This window comes from Megalobrama amblycephala, linkage group LG12, assembly GCF_018812025.1.
Source record: "Megalobrama amblycephala isolate DHTTF-2021 linkage group LG12, ASM1881202v1, whole genome shotgun sequence".
In the NCBI taxonomy this organism is placed as follows: Eukaryota; Metazoa; Chordata; class Actinopteri; order Cypriniformes; family Xenocyprididae; genus Megalobrama; species Megalobrama amblycephala.
Window position 1 is genome coordinate 40,731,895 of NC_063055.1, and position 25,342 is coordinate 40,757,236.

General features: G+C 41.5%; 1 long non-coding RNA gene across 2 annotated transcripts; it reads right to left on the reverse strand.

Moving 5' to 3' along the window:
- Positions 1-9,921: 9,921 nt before the first annotated feature.
- On the reverse strand, positions 9,922-24,881 carry LOC125280582. Of its 2 annotated transcripts, none has more exons than XR_007187651.1 (6): positions 24,398-24,881; positions 21,361-21,503; positions 21,184-21,289; positions 13,445-13,587; positions 13,245-13,373; positions 9,922-12,168 (listed from the first exon to the last, which is right to left on the reverse strand). It is a non-coding gene; the product is annotated as an uncharacterized LOC125280582 (long non-coding RNA). The 2 variants fall into 2 exon arrangements; XR_007187652.1 differs by lacking the exon at positions 9,922-12,168 and adding an exon at positions 12,754-12,932 and having other exon boundaries at positions 24,398-24,880.
- Positions 24,882-25,342: the final 461 nt, after the last annotated feature.

The following is a 25,342-nucleotide window of genomic DNA, read 5'->3' on the forward strand; positions in this document are numbered from 1 at the left end:
CATCAAATTTCATAAAAAATATCTTAATTTGTGTTCTGAAGATGAACGAAGGTCTTACGGGTGTGGAACGACATGAGGGTGAGTAATAAATGACAATTTTCATTTTTGGGTGAACTAACCCTTTAATTAGACCTTAATTAGCTGTTTCAGTTGTGTTCTCTACGGTGATGTCGAATCATGTTTTATTTGCTGGATTGCTTTTATCTCTGGGCGTGGTTGGGATTGTGTATAACGGAGTGCTTCGGGACGTGTACTGCAGAGAAGTGGTTGTCGGCGTGGATTCCACCGGCATGGCCCTTAGGTACACTGCACGGCAGCTGTTGAATCTTAAATGGAACTTTGTGCTGGGGAAGGACACGCGTATGCGCTGTGGAGCAGCGGGAATACTGCGACTAAAGCGATACCTTCATCGATCATCACAAAGTAGGTCTAACATTCTTTTGACATCCACAAACTATGTCATTCATCCTACAATTCTGCGTAAACCACGAAAGATACCATGGAGACCTACAGGTGTTAATTTAAATAACCTAGTTGCAGTGCAGCGAAATGAGGCCTCGTCAGACTCACCGGCTTCTACGTGTCTGCTGAAATCAATACTTATAAACGTACGTTCTATAAATAACAAGGCTTCGTTTCTGGCAGATATAATTACAGACTACAACCTGGACATTATATGCTTAACAGAAACCTGGCATAAGGAATCAGATGGCCTTCTTTTTAATGAACTGACCCCAAACGGCTACGGATTATATGATTCTCCGCGATCCTCTGGCAGAGGTGGTGGCATCATTGTGCTGTATAAACATCCACAAAACCTGTGTCCGGTGGCTGTTCCTCAGTTTCAGTCTTTTGAAAGTCTTGTTCTGAGTATTTGTGCACCGATATCTACTGTTATAGCAACTATTTACAGGCCTCCAAAGAGAAATAAGGATTTTACAACAGATTTTGCTGACATGCTATCTGTGTTGATCCTTAAATTCGAGAGAGTCCTCATTGTGGGGGATTTTAACATTCACATGCACAATATTGACTGTTGAACCACAAGAGATTTTGCATCGCTATTGGAGTGCTTCGAGCTACATCAACTTGTTGATTCTCCCACTCACAATAAAGGCCACATTTTAGATCTTGTCATCTTAAATGGATCGTTTGTTTCTCACCTGTGTATCACAGAGTTAGGACTGTCTGACCATTGGGCGATCTTCTTCAGTATGGTCTGTCCTGTCACAAACAAAACTGTTCCACGTACTATAAACTATCGGAAATGGAGATCCATCGAGCCTCCCGACTTTTCTGATTATATTAATTCTTCATCTGATTGTGGTCTATTATCTGAGGAGTTGAATGACAAAGTAACTGGCTTATACTCAATTTTGTCTACTGGTTTGGACAGATTTGCTCCTTTAAAGTCTCGATCTGTCTCATTTGTACGAAATGCACCCTGGTATACTGATGAACTACGATCCTGCAAAGCTCATTGCCGTAAAATCGAGCGTAGATGGCGTATGTCTGGCTTAACTGTCCACCACCAGGCCTGGAAAGACAGTCTGGTTGAGTATAAGGGACAAATTGTATCTGCTAGGACAGATTATTTCTCACAAATGATAACAAGTCAACAAAACAACCCAAAGCAACTTTTTCTTTCAATAAACAATCTCCTAAATAGGAATAATATGTCCAAAGTGCCAGCTTCAGCTCATCTTTGCAATAGGTTTTTACAGTCCTTCAGCAACAAGATTGAGGACATACGTAATCGTATTGCCACTGTACAAGTGTCATCTGTTAACACATCGAATGGTTATGTATTTACTGGTGTTCCACTTTCCAACTTTTCTACTTTAGACTGACAGTCTCTGTGTAACATTGTCTCAAGTATGAATGCAACCACTTCTGTTGTTGACCCCATACCAACTTGTTTGTTTAAGTCATGTTTTGAATCTCTATGTACTGTTGTACTGGGTATAGTTAATGATTCTCTGAGTACTGGTGTGGTACCAGCTGCACTTAAAATTGCTGCTGTTACCCCAGTGCCAAAGACAAACAACACTGATTTTGAGAACCTTACAAATTTTCGACCCATCTCCAACCTTCCTTTTCTTTCTAAAATCTTAGAACAAGTTGTGGCTTCTCAATTAAGAGCTCATCTGACTGTTAACAACCTATATGAGCCCCTTCAATCTGGTTTCCGTAAGTTGCACAGTACTGAAAAAGCACTGGTAAAGGTTTTAAATGATTTATTAATTGCCTCAGATTCTGGTTATATATCTATATTGATTCTACTTGATCTCAGTGCAGCATTTGATACCATTGATCATTGTATTTTACTCTCACGTCTTGAGTATGTTTTTGGTGTTTCTGAGATTGCCCTGAACTGGTTCAAGTCTTATCTCTCTGACCGTAAACAATTTGTTGTATTGGGGGGTTCAAGATCTGAAGTGGGAGTTATGAAATCAGGTGTACCTCAAGGATCAATACTTGGTCCATTGCTATTTAGTTTGTATATATTTCCCCTTGGTCAGCTTTTAAGGTCGCTTGGTCTTAACTTTCATTTTTATGCTGATGACACACAGATATATGTACATTCAAAATCAGATGTAAATGTTGATATCGCTACTCTGTCTAAATGTATCTCTGAGGTAAAGAAGTGGATGTCTGAAAACTTTCTCTGCCTTAACAGTGATAAGACCGAAGTCATGCTTATTGGATCACCACATCAGTTACGTAGAACGGAGCCACCATCCTTACAGGTGGATGACTCCATTGTGCAGTTTAAAGACAAAATAAAAAATCTGGGGGTGATATTTGATCCCAACCTAACATTTGACTTACAGGTTAGAAACACTGTTAAAGTATCCTTCTTTCACCTCAGAAATATTGCCAGATTGCGCCCAATGTTAACTTTTACTGTGGCAGAAAAGCTAATTAACACATTTGTCTTTTCTCGCATTGACTACTGTAACTCTTTGCTGGCTGGAATTCCCAAGACTACTCTCAACAGATTACAGTTGGTACAAAACTCTGCTGCACGCATCTTGACTAGAACCAGTGCAAGAGAGCGTATTACACCTGTTCTTAAATCATTGCACTGGCTGCCAGTCAAATTCCGTATTGATTTTAAAGTTTTATTACTGACTTACAAAGCATTAAATAATTTGGCACCTCAATATTTGACTGACCTATTGATACCTTACACCCCAGTTCGAAATCTTAGATCCGTTAATGCTGGTCTTTTAACAGTCCCCGTTACTCGCCTGAGATCCATGGGTGATAGGGCTTTTTCAAATCTTGCGCCTAAACTCTGGAATTCCTTGCCTGTAGAGATACGAAATGCAGAATCCTTGCACATTTTTAAATCCAGTTTAAAAACATTCTTTTTTAGGGAAGCATTTATTTAATTTTGTTAAGTTGCTTTTAGTTGTACTTTAAATTTTGTACTACTTATGATTTTATGTTCTTTGTACTACTTGTGATTTTATGTTCTTATGTACAGCGCTTTGAGAAGCTGCTTTAAAGGCGCTATATAAAATAAAGTTATTATTATTATTATTATTATTATTATTATTTATTTGGGGTTGGAGCTAAACTCTGCAGGACAGCGGCCCTCCAGGACTGAGTTTGGAAACCCCTGATCTATATGTGATACACACAAAGTATGTATACAATTGTGTTATTTTATTTTTCTCTGAAATCTGTATATAAGTTCAGTGATAACCTTATTTTTTGATGCAGTGTGCAAACTGTCAAATGCATATTGGTTTATATGGACAGAAAAAAAAAGGACTCTTATTTTGATATTCTTGCCCGGGAGTCGCGAATGGACTGATGAACTGCGCATGCTTCCTCACACCAACAGAGGAGCTGTGAAGGAGTAGACACGACTCTCTCTGTCTTTTTGTTTCATCCTGTTTTCACAGGGACAGTAATCTGTCTGACGGGTCTCTGGAGGCGGGGCCTGCAACAGATTCTTGGAGGCTCGTCCGGGATCCACTCCATGTGACGCTAGGAGGCGGATCCAAAGATTCCAGAACCGTAGGGACCAGGCGGCGTTGGGGCTAGAGGCCGGCGGCTGCTATATCCACGGAGCAACGAGACAAGTGGGCGTGTGCCAGGCAATCGGTGAGCGCTGTATTTATCCTGAGGTCGAGGCCACCACGGAAGGAACAACAGAGGGTGACATAATGGCAGATCGTGCAAGGAAGCAGCTGGTGTGGGACATCAAAAGAGAGTTAATTTCCTTACCTGCTGATGAACTGTTCCGCATCGCCAAGGTTATCGGGTCAACACCTAAACATGACACCAGTGAACTGGATCTGGAGGACAGTGGGGTTTGTTTTGACCATATCAACGCTTTCATGTCCAGTGAACTTTTGCTAGAGACTGAGGACCAAGGTATGAGTGAACTGTTGTCATTGCAAGAGATGGTAAAGTCAGCAAAACAGATTTGCACAACTACATCTGATGTTGATTCAAACACTACACACCCTACACATGTGTTACATCCACTCACCACTGATGACACTTATCATACACCACCACATGTTGCACCTGACTCAGGGGATGTTAAGGGGGCCACACCTGAAACAAACACAGACATACATAAAATGCTTACAGCATATGAAGAAATTGGCAGAAAAATACACCAATACATGACACCGACACAGAACACTAACTTGACACACACTTTAGCACAGGGGGGCGCCACTACAGCACACCTGAACCAGACTGAGCAGCCCAAACGTATAGCCAATGACTTTGCATTCCCTATGGGGGGGTTTCAGTATATCCAGCCCCGTGAGTTTAAGATACATGGAGGCCAGATTGGGGATCACTCGTCAGACATCACGTTCAACAATGTGTGCAGGCAAATTGACAGCGGCCTAAAAGAGAACTTCAGCAATGCCGATGTTGTCAGAGGTGTGCTGCGAATTATCAAGCCAGGCATTTTTAAAGATATGCTGATGAACAAAGATGACATGACGGTGGCTGAGCTAAAAGGGTTCTTACAATGACACTTGGGGGACCGAAATAGCACAGAGCTGTTCCAAGAACTGATGTGCACCAAGCAGAGTGAACACGAAACCCCTCAGCAGTTTCTCTACAGAGTCATGGGGTTGAAACAAAAAATACTCAAATATAAAAATACTTGTTGCTGCGAAACAAGCTGACTCAGACAGGAAGTATAGCGCAGCTACTGTACAGGACGTGTTCCTACACACTGTCTACCAGGGACTAAGCCACCGGTGTAAAGATATCCGTAGCGAGGTGAAACCCTTGTTAGCCGACAGTGATGTAACTGACGATGCAATACTCAGGCACGTTATGAAGATCACCAGTGACGAGAATGAGAGGCTGCGGCGACTGGGCCCACCAACCAGAGCAAAACCATCCATGGCTAGTAGTGCCCAAGTTAGCGGTGAAACAGACAGGGATGTGAAAGCTGCAAAAGGTTCTGTTACACAAAAAGTTCAGGACGATCAGATTAAGCATCTTACTGCCAGGATTGATGCTCTAACCAGCATGGTAGATGCCATACAACATTCCATGCCAACACGAACTGAAGGTGGCTGCCAATGCTCTGCCAGCCAACCATCCTTTCGCCGGGTAAGCCGCTTGCGATGCTGCCCACGATGTGCAGACGAAGGGCGACAGGACTGTACACACCGTTTCATCTGTGGAGAGGATGGACACCGGGCAGTGGGGTGCCTACGACGACCTCAGCGGCAGGGAAACGGGAGCCGGCCACTGCAAAGGGGCGACCAGTGACCGCACAGCAAATGCCCCAGCCAGACATTACTCCCCTAAAGCCGGCCAGGCCTAGCAGTGGAGTGTTAGGACAAGAACGCCTGTATCAAAGACAAACAAACAAATCAACAAATGAGATGAAGTCCATGAGTCAAGGAGCAAGCATTCTAGGTTCCAGTAAGACCAAAAACGACAACATAATCAAACTGATTGGAAGCAAGGCACTGACCCAGTGCAACTTGAATGGATTGACAGTAAGGGCATTACTCGACACCGGCGCCCAAGTCAGCATGGTGGACCGTGTGTGGAAAGAGAAGTATCTGCCAAGTGTTGAGGTGAGGCCACTTCGGGAGCTTCTCGGATGTCAAGATGATCTGAAAGTCTACGCTGTAAATGGAGACGTTATCCCATTTGACGGTTGGGCAGTCATCACAGTCAACCTGCTAGGAAACGAGGACCCAAGTTTATCTATTAATGTCCCATTCCTGGTGAGTAAAATGCCAATTGAGAGACCACTACTGGGTTTTAACTTAATTGAAGAACTGATTCAGGGGCAGTCTGAGCAACTGATGCCAACACTTACCTCACTATTGGCTGGAGCCATTGACATCCCTCGTGAAAAGGCACAAACTTTAGTGAAGGTGATCCAAGCTGCTGAAGATGATGATGGAGACGGGTACTTGAAGGTTGGTCCGAGAGGGGTCGTTATCCGGGCAGGACAGGTGACTTGGGTGAAGTGCAGAATCCCTTCAAAGATGGCACAGTCTGACTCTGTGGTCTTGTTTGAGCCTCATGAAAAGAGTGATCAGTTAAGATTGTTGGACATTGGGGAGGGACTCTTAGAAATACGGCCCCAAAGTGACCCTTGTGTTTCCATACCCATCGGAAATAACACAGTGGTTGATGTGACCCTGCCCCGTGGCACAGTGATTGGAACTTTACAAAGGATTGAGAGGATATTAGCGGAGTCTGGAAAAACAAGTGAGCCGAGGCAGATAGCAACAATCCAAACTGTGACCACTCAAGAAGATGAGGCAAAATCATTGTGGCACCCACCTGTCAACCTGGACCATCTGGAAGAAAGCCAACGAGAGGTGGTTCAAAGAATGTTGTATGAGGAGTCTGGTGCTTTTAGCAGAGATGACAATGTCATTGGATGCATTCCCAGCTTGCAAATGCCAATCACACTTAAGGATGACATCCCAGTTCAGAGGGCGTATTCCTCAGTACCAAAACCCTTGTTTAATGAGGTGAAGAGTTACATACAAGATCTTCTAACAAAAGGATGGATCGTTAAATCAAAGTCGCCATACGCCGCTCCAGTAGTCTGTGTCTGCAAGAAAGATGGCAAGCTGAGGCTTTGTGTTGATTACCGTCTCTTGAACAGGAAAACCATCCCTGACCGTCATCCATTGCCTAGGATCCAGGATCTGATTGACACCCTTGGGGGCTACTCTTGGTTCAGCATTCTCGACCAAGGCAAAGCGTACCACCAGGGGTACATTGCAGAAGGATCCAGACATATGACAGCATTCATAACACCCTGGGGGCTTTATGAGTGGGTCCGAATCCCCTTTGGATTGTCCAATGCGCCTGCTGCCTTCCAACGCAGTATGGAAGAAATGCTTGATTCGCTCAGGGATGAGTGCTGTATACCGTATTTAGATGACGTCTTATGTTATGCAAGGTCCTTTGAAGAACATGTTGAGAGTATCCGTAGAGTGTTGAGGGCCCTCCAGCATCATGGTGTAAAGCTGAAACCTGAAAAGTGTGAACTGTTCCGGAGTGAAGTCAGGTACGTCGGACGGCTAGTGTCAGCTGAAGGAGTACGGATAGATCTTAAGGACCTGGAGGCTGTCAGATCCTTAACGGCCAGGACTCCTCAGACAGTGGGTGATGTAAGGAGGCTGCTCGGGTTCCTCAGCTACTACCGTGCCTTCATTCAAGACTTCTCCAGGGTAGCAAAACCCTTGTATGAGCTGCTGCAGGCCAAGCCTGGGACAACACGGGACACTCACAGCAAGAAGAAAGCTAAAGGCCCACAAGTTCCTTCCAGATCTCTAATAGAATGGACCAGAGACCACCAACAGACCCTGGAAGAACTAATTGGTATGTTAGTAAGCCCACCTATACTGGCATATCCAGACTTCAACTTACCCTTCACACTCCACACTGACGCATCTGAAAGGGGCCTAGGGGCCATCCTATATCAGCGACAAGATGGGAGGTTGAGAGTAATAGAATATGGGTCCAGAACATTGACGACAACAGAGAGGAACTACCGATTACACAGTGGTAAACTTGAGTTCCTGGCATTGAAGTGGGCAGTGTGCGAGAAGTTCAGGGACTACCTGTTCTACGCCCCACACTTCACAGTGTACACTGACAACAACCCTCTGACATACGTGATGAGCACAGCAAAGCTCAATGCAGTAGGTCATCGGTGGGTCGGAGAGCTGTCTGACTTCCGGTTCGACGTGAAGTACCGGCCAGGGAAAGTTAATATCGACGCAGATACCTTGTCTCGTCTTCCTCTGGACATCGAAGTATATGCATCAGAGTGCACAGAGGAGCTACCCGCGGGGGCAGTACAAGCAGCATGGGAGGGTAGTCATGCGTCAAAGATGAAGGATGTGGCCTGGGTCGCTGCCCTGTATATGTCTACTGGGGAGGATGAACCACGTCAACCTATCACCTGGTTGCCAACAATAGGACCAGAGGAACTGATTCAAGCCCAGAAAGAAGACTCTCAAGTGAGACAATGGAAGGAGGATGGTGTCACTCTCACAGATGAGATGAGGGGGGGTTTGACAGGAACCAGCAGAAAGCTGATGTATGAGTGGAACAAGCTACATCTTGACGGAGGACTCCTATACCGAAGAACGAGGGAGAGAAAACAGCTGGTCTTGCCGAGCAAGTACAAAAAGCTGGCACTCGAGCACCTCCATGACAAGATGGGACATGTGGGTACAGAGCGTGTGCTGAGCCTGGCGAGAGAACGGTTCTACTGGCCATACATGAAAGCTGAAGTGGAAGAATATGTACCCAGAAAGTGCCCGTGTATAAAACAAAAGAAACCAACTGTACATGTTCGAGCACCCATGGGTAGCATCACAACACACTCACCTATGGAACTGGTCTGCATTGACTACCTGCACCTTGAGCCGAGCCGTGGAGGATATGAATATATCCTGGTCGTCATGGACCATTTCACAAGGTTCGCCCAAGCTTACCCAACCAAGAACAAGTCAGGGCGGACTGCAGCTGAACGCTTGTTCCAAGATTACATTCCACGCTTTGGATATCCGGCCAAGTTACATCACGACCAGGGCCGTGAGTTTGAGAATGAACTTTTTCGCACCCTCCAACAGTTTGCTGGAATCAGCCACTCTCGAACGTCACCATACCACCCCCAAGGGAACCCAGTGGAGAGGTTCAATCGGACTCTATTACAGATGTTGAGGACACTGGCAGACAAAGAAAAAGAAAGGTGGAAAGAGCACTTACCTCAAATAGTGCATGCCTACAACTGCACGCGGCACGAGTCTACTGGGTATTCTCCCTTTTACCTGTTGTACGGGCGGCATCCTCACCTTCCAGTTGACCTGATCTTCGGCCTGGTGGAGCCAACGGATGGAGTCACACCAAAGGGGTATGCAAATCAGTGGGCGGCACGAATGGCAGAGGCATAAAAGATTGCTGAAGGAAACAGTCGTCAAGCAAGTGCGAGAGGGAAGGCTCAATACGACCGAAAAGCCAGAGGAGTGCTACTGAAAGCGGGAGACCGAGTGCTCGTCAGAAACCTTGGAGAACGAGGGGGTCCAGGAAAGCTACGATCCTACTGGGAAAAAGTGGTCTACGTGGTGAAGGGTCAAGTCTCTGATAACCCAGTCTATGTAGTTCATCCTGAGAATGGAGACCGTAATAAAACCAGGACGCTGCACCGGAACCTACTACTGCTGGTCAATGACTTACCTGTGGAAGCTCCCACAATGACACCTCGATCGCCGAAACCTGGAAAACAGAGAAAGACAAGAAGTCAGACACCCAACAAAGAAAGCATCAGGGACAGTGACACAACAGACTCAGATGAAGAAAGTAGAGGATACTGGTTGAGAATCCCAGTCAGCTGGACCAAACCAGGGGATAGCCATCCACCTGAACGAGTACCTGTAAGGGAAGAACACAATCAAATACACAGAAGGGAGGAATCAAGGGTATCTGAAAATTTGTCAGAAAAAGAACCAAATACTTACCTGGTACCACCTGTGGAAGACGATGTGGATGAGGAGAGGGAAACAGCTGTTTTTGTCGAGCCAGAGAGAGTAGCAAGTCCAAGTGAAGGGAGTGAAGCTGCAGTAAGAAGGTCTACGAGGGAGAAAAGGCCAAGACAGATTTACACTTATGACACCTTTGGTCAGCCTGTGCTACAGCCATACCCAACACTTAATGCAGTGACAGCTTACCCAATCACACACATACCTGTTTGGGGTATGAATATTTGCTTACCACAAATTAGTTATACCAATCCATACACTCCTCACACATACTTACCTTACAATTTCACTGTGCCTGTGTGTTGATTGCACATATAGGAGGTAGGAGATTGATCACTGGAGCTTTTCTTATTTTGTCAGGGAGAGTGTGATACAATTGTGTTATTTTATTTTTCTCTGAAATCTGTATATAAGTTCAGTGATTACCTTATTTTTTGATGCAGTGTGCAAACTGTCAAATGTATATTGGTTTATATGGACAGAAAAAAAAAGGACTCTTATTTTGATATTCTTGCCCGGGAGTCGCGAATGGACTGATGAACTGCGCATGCTTCCTCACACCAACAGAGGAGCTGTGAAGGAGCTGACGCGACTCTCTCTGTCTTTTTGTTTCATCCTGTTTTCACAGGGACAGTAATCTGTCTGACGGGTCTCCGGAGGCGGGGCCTGCAACATATAGCTTCAGCGCGAGCGCTCAAAAAGTAAGGCAATACATTAATATGATCGTGACTGTCTTCTTATACATGATATTATAAGCGTATATACACATGTAATATAACGTTGTGAATTCTTTGGGCCTATTTGCTGTGTTTCGCAGTTACAGGAAGAATGCATCCACAACAGGAGCATTATTGACTACGTTACTCAAGTTCATCTGTGCGGGATTTTGTGCAAATACTAGTAATTTTTATAAACAATTTTTATTCTGTATAAATATCATTTATATAGGACGTGTTACGTTGAGTTAATTAACCTTCAGTTTATGGGTTTTGGTTCTCTTCAGCTTCAGCGAGCGCAGCTCAAAACAGCAATGATTAAGTCACTGAAAATGTTTACTACTGTAAAACTTTCATATTGTTTCAAAAAAAAGAATGCATTATTTTTTAATAACTAGCACTTATATTGTTCTCGTATTATTTTCATAAACACATGGTTTGATTAATAATAAGGATCACGAACAATAACAGATTTTTTTCCTCAAATCATCTCATTTTGATAACATTACTGTTTGAGCTAACGTTACGCGCGCTGAATGAACACCCGTAAACTGAAGCTCTTTGAAAGAAGGTCAGTTAACTCAACGGCACACCTCCTGTATAGGGTAATTCATAGATTTATACAACATAAACTTAACATTACACTTATATTTGCACAAAATCATGCACGCATGAACCTGAACTAGTGACGTAGTCAGAATAGCTCCTGTTGTGGATGTGTTCTTCCTATAACACGCCGAAACACTAGAATTCACAACATTTTAATACAATAGCATATACAATTAAAACGTTATTAATATGACAGCCACAATCGTAGATAATGTTTTGTGTTGCCGAGCGCTCGCGCTGAAGCTAAAGATGATCATCAGATCAACGAAGCGCTGTTAGTTGCCATCTCCGACACAAAGATGGCGGCGGGAATTGCGGAAGTGACGTCTTTGAAACCCATGGATAAATATTCTTTTAATATCTAAAAACCAAAGCAGCACAAACGAACGATTGAGACTATTTTGCCGACGTTTTGCGTTGGGTGGCGGGCCAGCTTCACAGGTTCAACACCGCCTGCGGGAAGAAGAGAGAAGAAGAAACTAGGACAAAGACCCACAGCCTCAAGAGCACACACACACACACACACACACACACACAGATGCTGAACCTCACGCCTCACGCAGTGGAGGAAAGACCCAGATGACTGCAGAAGAAAGCACTCCCACACAGACTGGCTCCTGAAAGATGGAAAGATGGGTTAAAAACTCCTCTTATGCACGGTTGGTACAAACAGAGTTCAATTAACAAAAATAAATAATCTCAAAACAAACATCAATATATAACAACCAGCTTAAAACTTATGTGACACAAATAAATAAATCATAAGCAAAACAGCAGGGCCTAGACATCAAAGGTCCATACACAACTCCACAAAGGAAGATCTATCAAACAGAAAAACAAAAACATAAAGCACTTTCATCAGTCTTTAACAAACAATATGAAATCAACACAAATAAAACACCCGTCACAGTGCAAATCTAACAGTGTTGTGACCACTCAAAACACACAGTCCTCCAAATCACTCAATAATTACACAAAGATTATAACTATAACAAACCATCTATTGCTAACATTCCTCTGACGGACGTAGAGTATCCAAAAACTACTCAAGTAAAATACAAGTACTTAATATTTACTCAAAGTAAGAGTTAAAGTAATAATCTTAATAGTTACTTGAGTAAGAGTAAAAAAGTATCCAATGAATATATATGAGCAATATCACACTCGTAGCCGTGCAATATGGCTGTATATCAGCACGGCTGTGATTCGTCCGTAGGCACGAGGCCGCAGGTAATCACAGAGTGCTGATATACAGCCATATCGCACGGCTACGAGTGTGATATTGCGTTTATACAACAGTTCGACGGCACGAGTGTGTAAATAAATAAGAAATAACAACGGAGCGTCTTTAAAACCCTCTTTTGTGCAGCACTACTTCCTTCCGCCACGGATTCAAATCTCAAGCTGACAGTTACCAAGCCTCCGTTACTAATTGTAAAACGTCACTTCAGAACTAGTAACGAAGGAACGTAGAGTCGCTTCATTGAGAGAGAGAGAGAGAGAGAGAGAGAGATCGCCTGAGAGAGCAGGCTATTACCCGTCTGATATATTCAGTTTCTTACCTGATCACTACTGTTAGACCTACCTGAAAAAAAGAAAGCAGTCTATTTAATTTCTATCTTTATTCTATTGTATTTTTTTGTGCTGTTAGTCATTTGTTCATTTTTTTCTTATTTTATTACTGTTAATTTGTTTTTTTAAAATTCAATTTACCATTTGAAATCAAGCAGACCAAGTAAAAAATTATTATTGCTTCAAACAATGGAATAAAGCTATTCAAAACATCATTCAATGTAAATTGTGATAATCGTAATTAATAATCGCAATTACAATTTCAAGGGAATAATTGACAATTATGATTTTTGTCATAATCGTGCAGCCCTAACTAGTACACTACCTGTTCTGTTGGAGAGCTCTGTAATTACTCTGTGGCAAACCCTGTCCCATTTTCCATGTCATGTGACTGATGCTGACGAACACTGAGACTTCAGGGCCATCTTCACTTCATTTATCAGATTTGGTAGCTCTAGCGACAAAAATATAGCAAAATAAAATATGATAAAGCACTCTCTTACACCTGTTTACCAACTTTCTTACTTTTTTGTCATCATTTCTCAATTTTTCGTTCTCCTCCATTTTTTCCAGCCTCTTCTGAGTCTCTGTCAAGGTTGTGTCTTGATACTCCTCAACAGTCATTTATTTCTCTGTGGTTTGGGAATCACTGTCCTTTTCCTTTGGGTCTGTCAAGGAACAAGAATCAAGAGATGGAAAGATACACATTCATTTTCATAGATATCCGTCTTCTTATCTCAATAAATGTAGACAGATGAACAAATGACAGTACCCTTTAAGGGGAGAGAGGCAGATCTCAAAGGAGATGTGTTAATACATTATTTTAAGGGTCCACAATTATGCATGTTATGCACATACAGACTGGTAATTAATGATTAACTTAAAGTGCATATTACAGGTTTAACATTTTTTTCGAGATGAATATATAACCTTGTACAAAAATACCATATAAAAAGGTACTGCAGGGTTTAAAAATGTTTTGCGAGACATAAGGGCATAAATTTAGTAGATAAAGTGACGGTCTCTGTAAAAAACGCTTTTTTTTTCAGCGTCGCGTCATTTTACGTCACTACAGGGAGATGTTCGCAGAGCTCTGTGTTGATTCAGTGCAAATATATTGGTATTTAGTAGGGGTGTGCTCAAAATATCGATTCTTAGATACATACCGATATAATAAAAAAAAGATACAGTATCGATACTCCGCCCAGCCATTAGGGGGCGCAGCGGCGCCCGCGAGTTTCAAAAAACTCATGGAAAATGTCGAAGATTTTAGAAGCGCCGTTGTCCCTAAAGGCAGATGTTTGGACACATTTTGGTTTTAAAGCAAAGGAAGGAAACCAAGGGATCGATAAAACAGCTTCTATACGCTACACCGGTAATACAACTAACCTGCGCGCCCACCTGCAAAGACACCATGCAGACAAGCTAGCTTCGCCGCAGCCCAAAAAAACACGGGACCCCACGCAAACTACTTTGGACAACACAACATCCAAGCTTCCATCTAACTCAGTCCGTGCACAGAAGATTACGGAGTCTGTGGTGCATTATATTTGCAAAGGTTTATGTCCCTACAGTGTTGTCGAGAACACAGGCTTTCGCTTTATGATCAACACGTTAGATCCCCGTTATGTGATCCCAACCCGCAGCTACATGACCGACAAAGCAGTACCGAGGATGTATGACAAAGTCAAAGACAATGTTAAGTCAGCCCTGAGTTCTGCCCCACGAGTGGCACTGACTTGTGATGGGTGGACATCGCGAGCCACGGAAGCTTTTGTTACAATCACTTGCCATTACGTTAACGAGGAGTGGGAACTGATGTCGCACGTTTTACAAACGCGAGCCATGCACGAGCGCCATACGGGGTCAAACATTCCAGAGTTACTGAAAGCGGCGCTGGAGGAGTGGGACCTCGTATCCAAAGACCCAGCTATTGTGACTGACAACGCCGCAAATATGAGCGTCGCAGCGGAGCTTGCCGGTATGTTGCATTTCAGGTGCTTCGCTCACACTTTAAACCTTGTCTCGCAGCGTGCACTGAAGCTTCCTGCTGTCGCTCGTTTATTGGGACGTGTTAGATGGATATCCACCTTTTTTAAGCGCAGTACCACAGCCAGCCACGTACTTCGACAGAAGCAGAAGTTGCTCGAGTTGCCCGAACATAAACTGATCACTGATGTTGTGACGCGCTGAAATAGCGCGCATGATATGCTCGAGCGCTTTCTTGAGCAGCAACCCGCTGTCTCCGCTGCTCTTCTGTCCAACGAGCTTAGGAAAACCGAGAAAGAAGTTTGCATCCTATGTGAGTCGGACATTACATCTGCGGAGGAGATAGTGGATGCAATGAAGCCCATGAAGATTGCTACTCTTGTAATGTCAAAAGAAAGCTCTCCAACACTGTCAGTTGTGGCCCCTCTTCATGCTCAGCTCATCCAGGATTTCCAAGAGAGCAGAGCAGATAGTGAGATAGTGAAAGAAATCAAAGCGGCTATTTGCCAAGATTTGAGCAAGAGGTACATGGATCAGCAGAAAGAGACCATGTATGTATGTTCAGCACTCGATCCAAGATTCAAAGCTTTGCCTAGGGCTGCACGATTAATCGCATGCTATTCTCACGCGCATTTCGTCAGTAAAGCCGGTTCCCTGATTACCGCTAAATCGCCATCACCTGTTTTTAAACGGAGTGCCTTTTAATAGACGGAGCCGTAGTTCACGGACAAGCCACGCAATATCGCGTTCATTATCGCAGGCGATTCATCTGCGATATGAACGCGATATTGCGTGGCTTTTCAGTGACCTACGGCTCTGTCTATTAAATGCCGCATCATTTGAAAGCAGGTGATGGCGATTTAGCGGTAATCAGGGAACCGGCTTTACTGACGAAATGCGCGTGAGAATAGCATGCGATTAATCGTGCAGCCCTAGCTTTGCCCTTCCTTCCTGATGATGAACGAGAGGAAATATACTTGAGAATCACTGCAGAAGCTCGAAGAATTCAAGAACTATTTCAGGTAAGCCCTTTCACTGTGTCATTAACATTAGCATTACATGGTTAAAAAACATAAAAAACAAACAAACACACTGTAGGGACTCGTTCGACAGAACTTACCAATGACTTTATCAATGAACAACATGATTGAACAAAGCTTCATTTGGTCCAAAAGATCCATTTCCTGACAGGAAACGCCTAGCCTTAACAGAAGTGATGAGGTGACTTCTTTTAACAAAGGACTCTGTCTAAAGGACTTCTTAGCTCATCAGCAATAAACTAATCAGAACCCATCACGTGGATTTGATCACATTAAATCTATTGATTCTCTCACAAAACCTTCTTGTATTATCGGACGGAACAGGAAAATACCCATCAACGGATTTAAAGACGAATCTGTCCTATCAATACCTCCCTTGTGTTGACCGTCCATCGTGACCCGGTCACTCGTGACTCCGGTCAAAGTTTAAACTATGCTTAAGGACTCAATCTTGAATCTCAAAAGGGACAATTGTCGATTACTTAAAGTATTAACTATATACAGAATAATACATGCCATGATGTAATTACTAACATGTCTATTCAATGTATTCAATATGTGGGTTTTCTTCAAATGCATTATTGTAATCATTGTTTTAATTAGGTCAGTCTAGTAATATGTGTGTAAGAAGTGTGTCATGTTTGAGTTCTAAATGCAGAATTTATAATTCTGTGTAATTCTGTGTGAATGAAACATTGAAATTCAGTATCAGGAAAATATTAAGAAACTTTATAAAGTTGTTAATAAAACAGGAGAATGTTCTGCAGATATCACGCGATGTGATCAATGGACAATAGACGAGGCGTGTCTAATCTCCGTAGCAACGTCTCATTGGAGGATCGCTCCCTTAAAACTATGCTGTCCGAACAAGCTAATGTCAGAAGCTGGAAGCCAGAAGTCGGTCAGAAATCGCTCGAAATCGGTCAGAAGCCGGACTGAAGCACAGTCGTTGAAGCCCGTTAGCCGAAGCACCGCTACTTTGACCACGGCGGAAAAGTCGCATGGGTCATTGATAACTGATTGACCGGGGCTGATTTTCCATCGAACACCCGACTTCAACCACGAGCTGCGCCGCTGCTCATTCAACAGCCGTCACATCCAGACTCCGCAACCCTCTGTGAAATATCTGACCAAAGTCTCCCAAGAAGAGAGCCGCTCAAGCCAGACGCTCAGAACAGCGCACCACACCAGCCAGCAGCATCCTTCAAAGCTTCCGCGCAACCCACAGGGCTTTCCCGAGAAGACGTCACCTGAAAGACAGCCAATCCAGAACGGGATTCCGCTGTACACGAGTCACGGAACAACCCGATTACCTCAGCTGTCACAGCAAACGCAGGTACAAGCAAACTTCTCTCTCTCTTGCTGGAAACTGGTGAAACTCCTTTAAACCTAAAGAATCAAGCCAAAGCTCTGCTTTTGTGATTTTCCTCAGGTTATGAGTTAAGTTAGCACTGAACTTGGGACTTTTCATAACTCATCAACTCCGCGAATGTGTGTGCATGTATGCATGTGTGTGTGTGTGTGTTTAGCCTTAGTTTCCTGTAATCATTAGAAGTAGTCAATAAATCTTGTTTTGATTTTCACATATACGAGTTTCTTGTGCTGTGTGTCAAATTACTGCCTTAAACGTAAAAGATCAAGTTACCTCTTGCTTATAATATAATAATTACAATAATAACAATAATCATAATAAAATATTGTTACTGTTGGCCGCAGAATAATATTTTATCCAGAATTGGTAAAATACTCTAACCTCAATTTTCGCTGGACTAATAATTGATGAAGTGTTAAATATTAATTCTGAATCATTTACAGTGAATCATTTACAGTTGATTCAATTCTTATTCCCTGTAACAATTAAATTGAGCTAATAAATAGGCTAAGTCCTTACATAATGGTGGAGAATGCGGGCAAATCAGCATATTAGAATGATTTCTGAAGGATCATGTGACACTGAAGACTGGAGTAATGATGCTGAAATTTCAGCTATGCATCACAGGAATAAATTACTTTGTCAAATATATTTAAATAGTACACAGTTATTTTAAATTGTAATAATATTTCACAATATTACTGTTTTTTACTGTATTTTTAATTAAATAAATGTAGCCTTGGTGAGCAGAAGAAACTTCTTTTAAAAACATTAAAAATCTTAGTGGTTCCAAACTTTTGGACTGGACTGGACTGTACTGTGTATATATATATATATTTTAGGGGTGTGACGAGATCTCGTGAGACTAAACTGTGACGAGATTTCTCGTCGAGGCGAAAAGTAGTCTCGTGATGTTGCCATGACAGAGTGTTAGGATGATTAGGAAAGAATATGCCACCGCTACGTTTACATTTTGCCTCCACTGTCGTTTTGCTTTGTATTTAAATAAAAAAAAACATTTAATTCAGTTGGATAACGGTCGCCGCCGCTCCATATTTACAGAGTACGCGCGACCGTTTAAAAGTGAAAGTAAACGCGCGTGCGCATTCAAACGTGATTTCAATACCCCGCATTTTGAAAGCGGCTCACTGATGAATACAGATATCTCTCAATATGAAAGCTATTTTAGGCTGGGCAGTGTAGTTGTAACCATCTCTTAGCTCTGTATCAAAGAAAAATTTGGTCTTATTTGATCTTTGAATATTGAGAGAGTGCGATTATGGTTGCACTTATTGTAAAGTGTTACCATAAAAATGAATAACAGCTTTCTCTTCTTTTTATTTACTAGTACAAACAATAAGGTTTCATTTGTTAACATTAGTTAATGCACTGTGAACTATCATGAACTAACAATGAATGACTATTTTTATCAACTAACAAAGATTAATAAATACTGTAGCAAATATATTGCTTGTTGTTAGTTGATGTTGGTTAATACATTAATGTTAATAAATGAGACCTTATTGTAAAGTGTTACCATTTTTATTTATACTGTTTTTATTTCTATGATCAGTTTGTGGAAAGGAGTTCAGTTAGGAGGTCAAAAGCTGTAGAAGCTCATAATTCATGTACAGTGAGGTCTGAAGAGACTGAAATCATACAGAAGAAAAGTCAGTCAGTTGAGTTAGTGGCAAAACCTTTTACATTACTTGAGTATTGTTGTCTTTTACTGCATATGATAATTCAGTCTCAGAAAGTAGAACTGAAATGACATTCATTACAAAATGATTAGTTAAAACATTTCAAATACACCTGCAGAATATTTTTTCTAGTCATGTATTTCGCCATCTTGTCTCGTCTCATGAACTCAATCTCGAGTCTCGTCTCGTGAGATACTGGTCTCGTCACACCCCTAATATATATATGTATATATATATATATATATATATATAGGGCTGTAACGATATGCGATATGAAACCGAAATCGCGATACGCAGGTCCACGAACCTGTATCGCGATGTGAGAAGGCAGAATCGCGACACACCCCTTCCAACTCCCAGAGTTATCCTTCCTGTCCAGATCCAATGCTACCACATTTTTAAATTACTATAAGTATTAGGGGTGTAACGATTTATCGTAGATGGTGTGTCTCAATCAGCTCTCTAGTTCAGTAAGTGTTTCGGGCACACACTGAATCTTGCAAGCAGGTTTAAACGTTTCTCATGTCAGTCTCTTGCATGGTCGCGTGAGAAAAGTCGTGGCTTTCTTTCACCGCAGTGCACAGCAACAGCTGTGCTCACAGAAAAGCAAAAGACGCTTGCGATGCTTTGCTTTAAGAAGTTCTGTGGGGCCGTTCACATAATGCGTCTTTTCCGCGTGCAAGTCAGTTATTATTTTCAAATGTAGCCGGGCGGCAGGCGCGCTCATAATGGGATCAACGCGGTCGCGACGCGCATGCAATTCTCAACTTCTCAGAATGCCGCAAGCGCACCGCAGGTCGTGTGACAAGAATCAACCGATCAGCTATGGCCTTTCCGTAACAAAACATCAAAAGCTCAGCCGAACAGCTGATCATAGCTGTACATGGTGGTTTTTATATCTTATCTCCATCAATATATCTCGTAGTAAAACTAATGCAAGGGCTAGAAATCATTTATCCTTTGCAGAAACATCCTGATCCTCTTGGAGAGCTCAGTTCATGGTTGCATAGCAACGACCGACGCCACGGGAGCGCAAGCGCTTTGGAAAGAAGAAGCGGTGCGGCCGCGCCTTCCACGCGTTTTTAGACGCGATATGTGAACGGCCCCTATTCATAATTCTAAGTTCATGTTAAATTTAACATTTTTTTTCAGTGACAGACAGCCCTATTCTGTTAATTTGAATACAGAAGGTTTTTATTAAAATTTTATATTTATTTATTTTATTGAAATGTGATCTTGTATGTACAACAAGGAAAATTATTGAAATTTGTTCATGTTTTTTTAATAAATCTTATTTGAATTTCAGTTTCATTTTGTTCAAAATATCGTGATACGTATCGTATCGTGAACTCCGTATCGAGATACGTACCGTATGACCTGAGCGTATCGTTACACCCCTAATATATATATATATATATATATATATATATATGAGCAATATCACACTCGTAGCCGTGCAATATGGCTGTATATCAGCACAGATGCGATTCATCCGTAGGCACGAGGCCGCAGGTAATCACAGAGTGCTGATATACAGCCATATCGCACGGCTACGAGTGTGATATTGCGTTTATACAACAGTTCGACGGCACGAGTGTGTAAATAAATAAGAAATAACAACGGAGCGTATTTAAAACCCTCTTTTGTGCAGCACTACTTCCTTCCGCCACGAATTCAAATCTCAAGCTGACAGTTGGACCAAGCCTCCGTTACTAATTGTAAAACGTCACTTCAGAACTAGTAACGAAGGAACGTAGAGTCGCTTCATTGAGAGAGAGCGAGATCGTCTGAGAGAGCAGGCTATTACCCGTCTGATATATTCAGTTTCTTACCTGATCACTACTGTTAGACCTACCTGAAAAAAAGAAAGCAGTCTATTTAATTTCTATCTTTATTCTATTGTATTTATTTGTGCTGTTAGTCATTTGTTCATTTTTTTCTTGTTTTATTACTGTTAACTTTTTTTTAATTCAATTTACCATTTGAAATCAAGCAGACCAAGTAAAAAATTATTATTGCTTCAAACAACGGAATGAAGCTATTGAAAACATCATTCAATGTAAATTGTGATAATCGTAATTAATAATCGCAATTACAATTTCAAGGGAATAATTGACAATTATGATTTTTGTCATAATCGTGCAGCCCTAACTAGTACACTACCTGTTCTGTTGGAAGGGCTCTGTAATTACTCTGTGGCATGTGACTGATGCTGACGAACACTGAGACTTCAGGGCCATCTTCACTTCATTTATCAGATTTGGTAGCTCTAGCGACAAAAATATAGCAAAATAAAATATGATAAAACACTCTCTTACACCTGTTTACCAACTTTCTTACTTTTTTGTCATCATTTCTCAATTTTTCGTTCTCCTCCATTTTTTCCAGCCTCTTCTGAGTCTCTGTCAAGGTTGTGTCTTGATACTCCTCAACAGTCATTCATTTCTCTGTGGTTTGGGAATCACTGTCCTTTTTCTTTGGGTCTGTCAAGGAACAAGAATCAAGAGATGGAAAGATACGCATTCATTTTCTTAGATATCTGTCTTCTTATCTCAATAAATGTAAACAGATGAACATAAATGTACCTTTTAAGGGGAGAGAGGCAGATCTCAAATGAGATGTGTTAATACATTATTTTAAGGGTCCACAATTATGCATGTTATGCACACACACACTAGTAATTAATGATTAACTTAAAGTGCATATTGCAGGTTAAACATTTTTTTCGAGATGAATATATAACCTTGTACAAAAATACCATATAAGAAGATACTGCAGGGTTTAAAAATGTTTTGCAGGACATAAGGGCACGAATTTAGTAGATAAAGTGACGGTCTCTGTAAAAACCGCTTTTTTTTTTTTTTCAGCGTCGCGTCATTTTACGTCACTCAAGGGAGTCGATCGCCGAGCTCTGTGTTGACTCAGTGCAGAGTAGGCTGGTATTCAGTGACAGCGGTCGTGAATCAGTGTGTTTTCTGTAGTTTCTGTATTCTATTTATCATCATCATGGTAAATTATTGTGTTTGTGGAGGTTGCACAAACTCCAGCCTGTCAGGACATCGAGTCCAGAGGTTTAATAACAAGAAAAAGGACGCTGCTGTCTTCCGTGCCGGGGTGTGTTTTGTGCAGGTGAAGAGACGGGACTTCACTTCTGCATCTGCTTCGATAAACGCATTCATTATAGACCGGAGGATTATCATCCTGGCAATATGATGGAGTTCAACGTTGTAATACTACTGTAAATAATGATATTAAATGAATAAACTTACACACGCGATGCTTCTTCACCGTTTTTACTTGAATCAATTTCAACACTGATGAATACAAATGATGTACACATGCATACAGTCTCACACTCACACAAAACAGTTTTGAATTATGTGCTGGTAATGTAAATACTCCAATTTCATTCATGCCATGTATGTAAACTTGACTGTAAACTTATATAGCCTTTACATGTCATATGCATCCCCACACAGTGATCGGCCCGGAATAAACTCATAACACATAATGAATGAATAAAGGAAACATTACAAGAAACACATAGGCTACACTACTTATGTTCGTCCGCCGGCGGGAGACGTGATCACGGGTCCGTCAGAGAGATGAAACGTGAACGGTGCACTCTAAGTCTTGTGTTTTTTTGTTTTTTTACATTTGCTAACTAACGTTACCAAATCAGTCGTGATAAGAAACCGCTATATCGCGTAACGTTAGTGTGTGGACGGATATTGACGAAGTTTATTAGTTTCGGTTATTAGTAATCAATAACGTTACTCCAAGATGACCAATACTAGCTTTGCTGTTGCCTGATTCATGATAATAATCTGTACAATATTGTGATCTGAGAACAGTGTCGCATATCGTTAGCTAACGTGTATATCTCATAGGTGTGATTGGCAAAGGACAAAAAAGCAGGAAACTATACGGTGCACTTACCATGGGGGCGGGGCTTTGTTATGGGGAGGGGCTTATGGAGGGGCGTGGCTTGCTTTTGTACTTTTTTTATGATAAAGTTATGTAAAATAACTGCTCAGTGCTGCAAAACAGACAACTCTGCTAATGCTAACTTAATTCTATATAAACTATTAGGGGTGTGACGAGACAAGATGGTGAAATACACGACTAGAAAAAATAGTCTGCAGGTGTATTTGAAATGTTTTAACTAATCATCTTGTAATGAATGTCATTTCAGTTCTACTTTCTGAGACTGAATTATCATATGCAGTAAAAGACAACAATACTCAAGCACTGTAAAAGGTTTTCCACTAACTCAACTGACTGACTTTTCTTCTGTATGATTTCAGTCTCTTCAGATCTTACTGTACATGATTTATGAGCTTCTACAACTTTTGACCTCCTAACTGAACTCCTTTCCACAAACTGATCATATAATAATTTGTCTCGTTTGACCGTTATTCGGTCTAATCCTGGCCTGTCGCTGCTCTCTTGGCCACATAGCAGGCTAATTGTATGGCTGTGGTTTGTTATACAAGTGTGAATAAACATTTACAATTTCCTCAGCGTCCGAACTGTCATTGCGATCCATTGTTTTCCTATTGTTTATATTGATCTCGCTCCCTTCAGTTACGTCACTTCCGATTTGGCATTTTTCAGATGCGGAAGTAAAATTCTCTCACAAAAAACGACTCCAGAAGCCTAATTAGCGTATTTATACGTGTTTTTTCAAGAAAATCTATTTCATACATTATTTTTCTATACATTGAATCACTGAAGCTCTAACCTGCAACATGCCCTTTAACATATAGGCTAGTAAGGGCATATTAACCATTATTTTGCAAACCATATTATTTTTGAGCAGTTAAGGTACTTCACCAATTAAATAAACTGAACAATAAAAAGCTAGTAACGACGTTTAATTAGTGCTGGTTTTATTTATAAATTGCTAAAAGTGTGTAACAATATTTGACCCCCTGTTGTAAAGTGAAAGATATATTTAGGTTTATTGACCAGAATAAACTATAATTATCACGTTCACACATAGAAAGATAGGCCTTGCAAAACACGACAATTAACTTTTGATTCAGACATTTCCATAAATCATATGAATATCTCAAATTGACACAATCAAATTAAACATTAACAGGCAGTTATTAAACACACTGACACTCATATATCACTCTTTACCTCATTTCATGCCACAATTATCATGTTTACGCGTGTTAGCTTTAGCCCATGTGCTAATCAGTTCAGCTCGCGCTGTGCGCACGCGGCCTACTCAAAACGGCTCAGAATCAATCACTTGTAGAAACTTCGACATGTTATTTAGATTATATTCGGATTAATATCTGGAATTTCACTCACTAAAGCAAAGTAGAATCATATCTTTATTCACACAAGGAAGATTATTACTCACAGCGCTGATGCACTCTGGGATCCGCTCCGTCTCTCTCTTCAGGCTGACGCATCGACTTCAAAAGCTCCGCTTTCAGTGCACTCAATCACATCTCCAGTTAGATGAGTGGATTTTCTGGAGAAACTGTCTGCTCTGTGCTGATCTGCTCTGACTCTCTCTCTCTCTCTCTCTCTCTCTCTCTCTCTCTCTCTCATCTGCTCACGCTGAAAGCAGCGCCGGCGCGACCAGTGGGCGGGACTTATGAATGCGCCGCTACTATTGGCTCTTAGGGGTGTCTCTCACTGCAGCTCGATCAGTGATTGGATGAATCTCTTTTCCTTCTATAATTTTCTTTCTTTTTCTTAACTTTTTTTCTCTTTACTGGTAGCATGGGTTAACCCGGTTTACATCAATCAATCTGGGCCAGGCAGAAGCAGATCTGATTTCAACCTCTTTTTTGAGTCTTTTGGCTCAGTGTTACCATAATTGTTACAGCCACACCAGTTCATTTGTGTGCGTGTTTAAACTTGATCATGTTTTTTTCCTGCATAGTGGCTGAATTCTTGATTTTCTTGAATTTAGCATTTGCAAAACTCAGTTTTATAGCACACTTGTGGGGTGGATGTGTCTGTTTTGCTCTTGAATTTTAGATTTCTTATTTTTTCCACAGTGTGATTTGTAGTTTGTACCACCAAAAGATTCCAGAGTTTTCTATTTCCTATTAATTTCCTATGGCGGCCATTTTTAACCTCAAAGGGCAAGTGTGACTTTTTCTCCTGACCCTTTAACATATCTGAATCTTTTTTTTGTGTTCACAGAGCTAATGCAAGTAAAGTCACCAAGTTATCCCATTTAAAACGTTAACCTAATGAATTAGTTTTGTAATTAAAATGTTAATTTTGTAATTAATATAAGTGCTTGTGTGTAGTTTATATGCTTTCAAAGATTGAAAGTCAGAATCTACTT